Raw genomic sequence first — 9514 nt, 5'->3', positions numbered from 1 at the left:
CCCCCCCCCCATACTTCTCCTTCAACCCATGCATGGTACTAAGTATTATAGGTTTCGATACCTTTCGTGTTTGGGGTTTTCATAAAAAAAAAAAAAAGCGAGCTTTCAAGAATTCGGTGATGAAACCAGTGGTATCCTTGGGACTTGTACAACCGATAGTATGAATATTCCAATATTTGCCAAAAATATTCTCAATGACATACGAAAGTTAAAGTATCCAAAAGTCTGTTCTAACTAATAAGGGTGCTCATCGACCGTCGCTTAAGAACGAATTTTCCAGATCCGATCCTATTTTACTATGAATTTCAGTATGTTTTTATTCAAGTTTAAGTGTGTTTTGATATACTTCTATATGCAACTAGTAATATTTGTAACCAGCACTGTTCAATACATATTTATATTGTACAGTTTTTTTGAAATTTATTTTCCATTTATTCATAATAGGAAAATTAAGCTTAACGTAATCCTTGGGAAGTCTTCGATTTTTTTTCTTTTTCAAAAGAAAAGCTTTATTCGCCAGAAGCTCTGGTTTTTTCTTTCAATGAAGCCATGTATTTCCATTTTACAGGAAAACTTTTTTTTTGTGGACATTTGCTTGTTAGTTAGTGCAGTCTTTCAAGTGTTATTAAAAATAAAACACCGGTTAGAATTAAGCATTTAGTCATACCACCAATGCTAGCGGCAGAAAATCCTATACCGGCCAGCTACTGTTCAATAAAATAAGCGACCCCTTGCAAAGATTATCACGGAATCCTTAACAAGGGAAAAATGATATTCCTGGAGAATGTACCAAGGCAGACTATTGCTGTAGCCAAACTTTCCAGGATAACCTCTTCTAGTAATAAGGGAAAACTATCTTCGACCATCCTATGTAATTCGCCCATCCCACGAAATCCACTGTTGCAATCGTAAACCGTGAAAGCCTTATCCCTCTACTATAAACTGATACTAGTTTGGCGGTCAATGTGCACGATGACAATCTCATTTCGATTACGTCAATCTTTAGCATTAGTAGAGGCATTGATGCAAGCTTATGCAGCATCAGCCAAAAAAAATCACTTCACCCCTTCCGTTCGTTCGAAATACCTGTCCAGCTGAGCCATGAATTTATTTGGGCTATCAACTTCCACACAGGGGATGGAAGTCTATTCCACCAACCAACTACCCGCTGGCTAAAGGCAAATTTTCGCACGTCTAGCCTACATTTCTTTCCTCAATTTGAATTTATGCCCTCTCAGGTGATTATTCTGAGCAAGAGGAACAATCCCATCAGCATTGAGCATGCTTAAACCATTCAAGGCTTTATACACCTCAATCAGATCATCTCGCTGGGTGCCTAGTCTCCAGACACTGTAATTTGCAAAACCTAAGTCTTTCTTCGTAAGAGCAACCCTTTGTTCCATTCACTAATCTTGTTGCCCTTCTCTGTACTCGTTGCAGCAGCTCTATATCCTTCAAATGAGGCCTCCAGGCCTGTATACAGTACTCTAGGTGTGGCCTGACCATTGCCTTATACAAGGGAATAATCACCTCCTTATCCCTGCTAGAAAAATTCCTACATATCATTGACAAGACACCATGAGCTACTCTTGCAGCCCGTCTGCACTGCTCAGAGAACTTCATATCTGCCTGCACAATTACTCCCAGGTCCTTTTCATTCTCTACCACTGTCAGTGTAGTCCCACAGAGTTGATACGTTGCTCTGGGGTTGCTGTTTCCCATATGTAGTACTTTGACAAATGTAATGTTAAACTTCATTTGCCACCTCTGAGCCCATCTGCTCAACCTTTCCAGATCCTGTTGCAGCAGCATAGTGTCATTGACAACCTTGCCAACCTTTGTATCGCCTGCAAACTTGGACATTAAACTTGATATCCCATCATCAATATCATTCATAAACACCGAAAACAACAACGGACCCAACACTGAACCCTGAGGAACTCCACTAATAACATTAGTCCACGATGAGCAGTGTCCATTGATTACCACTCTCTGTCTTCTCCCCCTCAACCACCCCTTTATCCATAGCAGCAACTTGCCTCCAATGTCACACTGCTCCAATTTGTGCAGCAGTCTTCCATGTGCAACAGTATCAAAAGCCTTTCTAAGATCCAAATATATGATATCAAAATTATTCCCTGCATCCAGTTCTTTTGTGACTGCATCATAGTATCCAATCAAATTGGTCAGGCAAGACTTCCCCCTAACAAAACCATGCTGTGTCCGAGCTATAACTGAAGTTTGTCTAGATAATCATGCAGTGCTTCTTTAACCAGTGCCTCCATTAATTTTCCTGGAACAGAAGTTAAACTCACAGGTCTATAATTAAATGTGTCAGCCTTTGATCCTCCTTTGTGAATTGGGGTCACATTTGTACATCTCCAGTCCATGGGTACCTCCCCTGAGTCCAAGGAAGCTCTCATAATTATGGCTAAGGGTTTGCTTACTTCATTTGCTGCCTCCTTTAATATAACTGGATAGATCCCATCCACCCCAGGTGCCCTTCTTGTGTTTGTCTTCAACAATTTCTCCACTTTACTATCAGTTATTACAAGATTCTCTAGCTTACTGCCAGAGTTGAATACACCTCTGGCATTCCCCTCGCTGAATAACTCCATGTGTGAATGTCGATGAAAAATATTCGTTTAGTTTGTTAGCTACCTGAGCAGGATCATCAACAGTTGACCCATCGATATCAAGTGGACCAATCTGATTCATCCCCTTCCTTCTAGAGTTTACATAAGTAAAAAACTCTTTGATGATTTTCTTTGTATTCCTTGCCGAAGATTTCTCGTAATCTGCCTTCGCCTGCCTAACCTCCTTTGTAACTTGGTTACAGATCAACTTGTATCTATCATAGGCTTCTGTGTCACGTGTTAATTTGTATGTATCCCATTCATTTTTCTTCTCTGCCATATGCCTCATTAGTTCATCTGACATCCATTTAGGCCTAAACCTTGAACAATATTTCTTAGTTGGTATGTAAAGCCCAGTAGCTTCCAAGATAAGTTCTTTTAATGCTTCCCATTTTGCATTTGCTGTTGGTAACATCATCAGTTGGTCCCACTGTATAGAATTTAAATACTGTCTCAGTCCATCGTAGTCGCCTTTACGAAAGCAATAACCTTTCCCTTTACCCCTGATGGTAGTTACCTCTTTGAGTAAGTCCCACATCAGCACACTGTGATCACTGCCACCTAGTGGTTCATTTATCTGCAGCTTCTTAATGCATGAAGAATCACTGCTGATAATCAAATCAAGAGTATTACTCCCTCTTGTTACCTCAGAAACATGCTGATGTTAGTGATTATTGTGCTTGATGAGCGGTTGTCAGAACCTCTCTCCTGGGAAGGTTATTGGTGGTAATTTTATATACAACCCCTGAAGGGTCGGCATTCCCAGTCGATGCCACCAATATGTCCTTTTCCATTGGCAGATTAGAGCCGTACAGGTGTTGTCTATATTGTTATCTCACGACCTGCACCTCTCGCTGTGGCCATGATTTCCTTGCTCTTTGGAAAGCTTTCATTTTACTATTTACCTCTCTACAGAGGCGCTGCAGCTCTTGGGATCACCAGGGAGCGGATTTTTTCTTTAAAGATTGTAGTACAGGCATTTGTAATGACCCTGAAAAGAGTTTTCTGGTGCACTTCTGGATCGAGCAAGTTAGTCCCCCGCTAGGAATTGTATGACAGCGATGTCCAGAGCTGCTCTGAGTTGTCTCAGTTAGCATTTTCAATTTTAAATCTGTTCAGTTTGAGTTAGTGATAGTAATAGTGGAGTCACTTTGAACCAAACTAACCTGGGGGAGGTCTACCCCACGCTAGAGGGCGTGCCAAACTCACCTGGGGCAGTTACCCCTGCCCGCTAGAGGGCGCAACAAACTGACCAGGGGGTAGTCTGTCAAACCTCCCTCTCCCTACCCATGCCAACCCTCCCCTCTCCGTGCAGCGGTCTGCCTCCCTCCCCACTCCGCCGCCAGGTGGCGCTGCCATCGAACAACTTTGAACCGATTTTGTCAGCGGGTGTTCTTCCACCCTCCCTATCTCTTTGCCGCCATGTGGCGCTGCCATCGAAAAACTTTGAACCGATTTTGTCAGCGAGTGGTCTTCCACCCTCCCTCCACATATTTGCCGCCAGGTGGCGCTGCCACCGAAACACTTTGAACAAAACTGACTGGGGGTTGTATTCCACCCCTCCCTCTTCTAACCCCCTGCCTCTAGACGGCAGCACCGTCGCACAATGTTAAAACATGCATGGTGTAACATGTCTTATGACGTCATAATCCTTTGTAGTAATTCTTGGAATTCAAAGAGAGGATTTTGTTCCCCTATGAATATGGTGCTTTTTTTATTTTACTGCTGGTTGGTATATTTTAAAAAGAATTTTAAATTAGAAGACTATTTTAAACATGTTATTTTTAGGCAATAAATTAATTAGTGCTATTCGTGAACAAATCAGTGGTATTATTTGAACGTAATTAAAGTATTCATGATCAATATTTTTAACCAATGGTATTTTTAAAGTATTCATGAAGAAATCAATGGTATTTTGTCAGTTGAAAGTGATTTTAAATATAACTTTTAAGGAAGACACAGAATTATAATGAACGAAGTCTTTTATTGAACACTGTTAACAAAATTATTTACAAAGGAATCATTATTCTGATAAAATCTTGACACAGTTCTCTCTTCAATATGCACAAGGGAAACTAATAATAAAAATGAGCACGTGCTTGGTCTAACAACATGGATCTCAGTTCAGATAACATTGAATTGAGCTAATGGGAATGCTGTGGCTCAGGGGAGAACTGAGGGGGGCAGTTGCTCTCTGAATCACAGCCTTTTAAGATGCACTATTTGCTTGATGTTTGCCGAGTAGTCAGGTATGGCACATGATACTGCCATAGGGGATGTCTTTGCATGTGCGCGATGTAAGGAAATCAGGCGACAACTCGGCGTTGTTATGGGCCTATATGAGAGCTTGAAGGACAGGGTGGATGCCCTCGAAGGATTACAAGTGAGGGTCCCATCAAGCTCTCAGCTGCCCACACCAATTCCAGAACTTGCACTTGGTCATCGCGCAACACAGCGGCAACCCCCAAGGCAGAATGCGCTGGTCCCAAATGAACTAGTAGTTGTTGATGACTCTGTCAGGGAAACATGCTTTGTAAAAAGGATAGGTGGAACAGGACCAGGGTATGTCTGCCAGGGCAAAGGTTGATGACGTTGTAGACTGGATATCATCTTTTAAGGGCACAAAAGGTGATATAGTTGTTCACGTTGGCACTAATGATATCAAGAGTAGGAGACCGGCGGAATTACTTAACAAGTACAGGTCACTGATGAAAAAAGCCGTGAATTAGGGTTGAATTTGAAAGTGTCTGTAATTCAGCCCAGACACGATAGGAGGGAGTATATGATGAGAGCCTTGTCGATCAATTCGGCCCTGGAAAGATTGTGCAAGGCTCAAGGGGTAGAATTTTTTTCAGCCTGGACTGTACTTGTTAACAGGAGAGATTGCTTCTACAGGGATGGGATACACTTAAATAGAAAGGAGGCAAGAATATTTGCAGAAGCTATCGAAGCAGTGTTAGGTGGGTTGGAAAACTGCTAGATTGGGGGGTACAAGGACTAATAGATTAACAGTAGCCACTGGCAGAGGAGAAAGTGATTCTTGCACTGCTTCTATTGGAATGAGCAGAAGCCTGGAAAACAAGATCCAGGATATTTCAGAGACTGCTGGGAATCATGGGGGTACAAATAAACACATGGGTTGTGTTAGGGTAGCTAAGAATAGAAACAGGTGCATGTATACTTGCGTATACACCAATGCTGGGAGTTTAGTAAATAAATTTGATGAATTTGAGGTATTGCTCAAACCATCAAAGCCAGATATTGTTGGGATATCAGAGACGTGGTGTCACACAGATATAAGGAATGCAGAACTGGAATTTGGGGAGTACAACGTCTACAGAAAGGATAGACAGGATAGGAAGGGAGGAGGGGTTATGCTATTAGTTAAGAAACACTTAAATTCCAAGGAAGTGAAGCCAGTCGACATCGCCGGACAGTGCAGTGTTGAGTCAGTTTGGTGTGACATAAGCATTGGGAGATCAAAATTGAGAGTAGGAGTGTGCTATAGGCCTAATGACTCTGACGAGTATAATAAGAAACTGTACAGAAAAATAGTGGGCCAGTAAATCAGAGAGTCTTATAATGGGAGATTTTAATTTCCCAGATATTGACTGGAATTTGGGGGCTGGTTACTCACACACTAGCAGGGCTTTTGTGGATTTATAGGATGATTATTTTCTACATCAGCATGCTCAGAGGCAACTAGAGGGAGTAATACTCTTGATTTGATTATCAGTAGTGATTCTTCATGCATTAAGAATCTGCAGATAAATGAACCACTAGGTGGCAGTGATCACAGTGTGCTGAAGTGGGATTTACTCAAAGAGGTAACTACCATTAGGGGTAAAGGGAAGGGTTATTGCTTTCGTAAAGGCGACTACGATGGACTGAGACAGTATTTAAATTCTATACAGTGGGATCAACTGATGATGTTACCAACAGCAAATTCAGAATGGGAAGCATTCAAAGAACTTATCATGGAAGCTACTAGGCTTTACATACGAACTAAGAAATATTGTTGAAGGTTTAGGCCTAAATGGATGTCAGATGAACTAATGAGACATGTGGCAGGGAAGAAAAATGCATGGGATACATACAAATTAACACGTGACACAGACGCCTATGATAGATACAAGTTGATCTGTAACCAAGTTGCAAAGGAGGTTAGGCAGGCGAAGGCATATTACGAGAAATCTTTGGCAAGCGATGCAAAGAAAAACAGCAAAGAGTTCTTTACTTATGTAAACTCTAGAAGGAAGGGGATGAATCAGATTGGTCCACTTGATATGGATGGGTAAACTGTTGATGATCCTGCTCAGCTAGCTAACAAACTAAATGAATATTTTGCATCGACATTCACACATGAGGAGTTATTCAGCGAGGGGAATGCCAGAGGTGTATTCAACTCTAGCAGTAAGCTAGATGATCTTGTAATAACTGAGAGTCAAGTGTAGGAGAAATTGTTGAAGATAAACACAAGAAAGGCACCTGGGGGTGAATGGGATCTATCCAGTTATATTAAAGGAGGCAGCAAAGGAAGTAAGCAAACCCTTAGCCATAATTATGAGAGCTTCCTTGGACTCAGGGGAGGTACCCATGGACTGGAGATGTGCAAATGTGACCCCAATTTACGAGGGAGGATCAAAGGCTGACACAAGTAATTATAGACCTGTTAGCTTAACTTCTGTTCCAGGAAAATTAATGGAGGCACTGTTTAAAGAAGCACTGCAGGATCATCTAGACAAGACTTCAGTTATAGCTCGGACACATCATGGTTTTGTTAAGGGGACGTCTTGCCTGACCAATTTGATTGGATACTATGATGCAGTCACAAAAGAACTGGATGCAGGGAATAACTTTGATATTATATACTGGGATTTTAGAAAGGCTTTTGATACTGTTGCACATGGAAGACTGCTGCACAAATTGGAGCAGTGTGGCACTGGAGGCAAATTGCTGCTATGGATAAAGGGGTGATTGAGGGGGAGAAGACAGAGAGTGATAATCAATGGACACTGCTCATCGTGGACTAATGTTATTAGTGGAGTCCCTCAGGGTTCAGTATTGGGTCCTTTATTGTTTTCTGTATTTATAAATGATATTGATGATGGTATATCAAGCTTAATGTCCAAGTTTGCAGACGATACGAAGGTTGGCAGGGTTGTCAAGGACACTACTGACACTATGCTGCTGCAACAGGATCTGGAAAGGTTGAGCAGATGGGCTGAGAGGTGGCAAATGAAGTTTAACATTGACAAATGTAAAGTACTACACATGGGAAACAGCAACCCCAGAGCAACGTATCAACTCTGTGGTACTACACTGACAGTGGTAGAGAATGAAAGGGACCTGGGGGTGGTTGTGCAGGCAGATATGAAGTTCTTTGAGCAGTGCAGATGGGCTGCAAGAGTAGCTCATGGAGTATTGTCAATGATATACAGGAATTTTTCCAGCAGGGATAAGGAGGTGATTATTCCATTGTATAAGGCAATGGTCAGGCCACACCTAGAGTACTGTATACAGGTCTGGAGGCCTCATTTCAAGAAGGATGTAGAGCTGCTGGAACGAGTACAGAGAAGGACAACAAGATTAGTGAATGGAACAAAGGGGTACTCTTACGAAGAAAGGCTTAAGTTTTGCAAATTACAGTGTCTGGAGACTAGGCACCAGCGAGGTGATCTGATAGAGGTGTATAAAGCCTTGAATGGTTTAAGCATGATCAATGCTGATGGGATTCTTCCTCTCGCTCAGAATAATCACCTGAGAGGGCATAAATTCAAATTGAGGAAAGACAGATGTAGGATAGACGTGCGGAAATTTGCCTTTAGCCAGCGGGTGGTTGGTTGGTGGAACAGACTTCCATCCCTTGTGGTGGAGGTTGATAGCCTAAATAAGTTTAAGGCTCAGCTGGACAGGTATTTTGAACGAACAGAGGGGTGAAGTGGAAGTGGGTTTTTTTTATTTATTTATTTTACTTTATTTTTTTTTTTTTTTTGGCTGATGCTGCATAAGCTTGCTTTCTTTCATCAAATGACTCTACTAATGCTAATGCTAATGTGACAAGTGGTAAACTACTATACTCTCATAGAGGATATCCAGCTTTATTTTAGTAGTGGAAATGCTTAACTTATGCTAAAAGCATTTGTAAGTTGGCTTCATTTTCAATACTGCTTTTCACATTTAAATTCTTCAGCATAAGATGCCAATGTAATAGCGTGGACTAAACTACCTTTCTGTTCCCCGTCAAATGTTCCTGTGAAGAAAAGAAAAAATCATCTTTTTTCCTACCCTCCCCAAGGCGGTTGAGAGCAAGAAAGCTGAATTGTGTTCGAATGTAAGTAATAAAACATCTTTTTTTTTATTTAAAATTATTTTTATTTAGAAACAAATGTTCTGTTATGTCAACAGTTGCAATAACATCATTCATCCTCAAATCGGGAGAATAACACACATTAACAATCTGGTGCTTGGTTAAGCCACGACACCTGTGTGTATAGAAATAAATACAGTGTAAACCACAGGCTATAGACAACTTGTGTTGGATAACAGTAGCATTATACGTCCATTTTTTACATTGTTTAGTTAAAAATTTCACAAAGTCCTTTTTTGGTTTGCGACCATAGCTGTCAAAGTATTCGCCACATTGTTCCTGTAGAAATAAGGCAACCCAGTGCTGCCCAAGTAGATATGAGGGATCTGTATCGACTACAAGGAGACACGGTTTTGGTAGCATGTGTGTAGGTAGTTCATCACGTGCACACACACTCCCAATGGAAATTTCCGTGTGTAGACATCCATCTGTAAAATCTGTTCAGTGTTCATAATCCAGAAGTACCGAGCGATCCCTGGTGATCGAAAGGATGTTTTCAAACTCTGCG

Source organism: Mastigoproctus giganteus, chromosome 10 (genome assembly GCF_048544385.1).
Source record: "Mastigoproctus giganteus isolate SK-2022 chromosome 10, ASM4854438v1, whole genome shotgun sequence".
Classification (NCBI taxonomy): Eukaryota; Metazoa; Arthropoda; class Arachnida; order Uropygi; family Thelyphonidae; genus Mastigoproctus; species Mastigoproctus giganteus.
Note: the sequence above shows the minus strand (reverse complement) of the source record.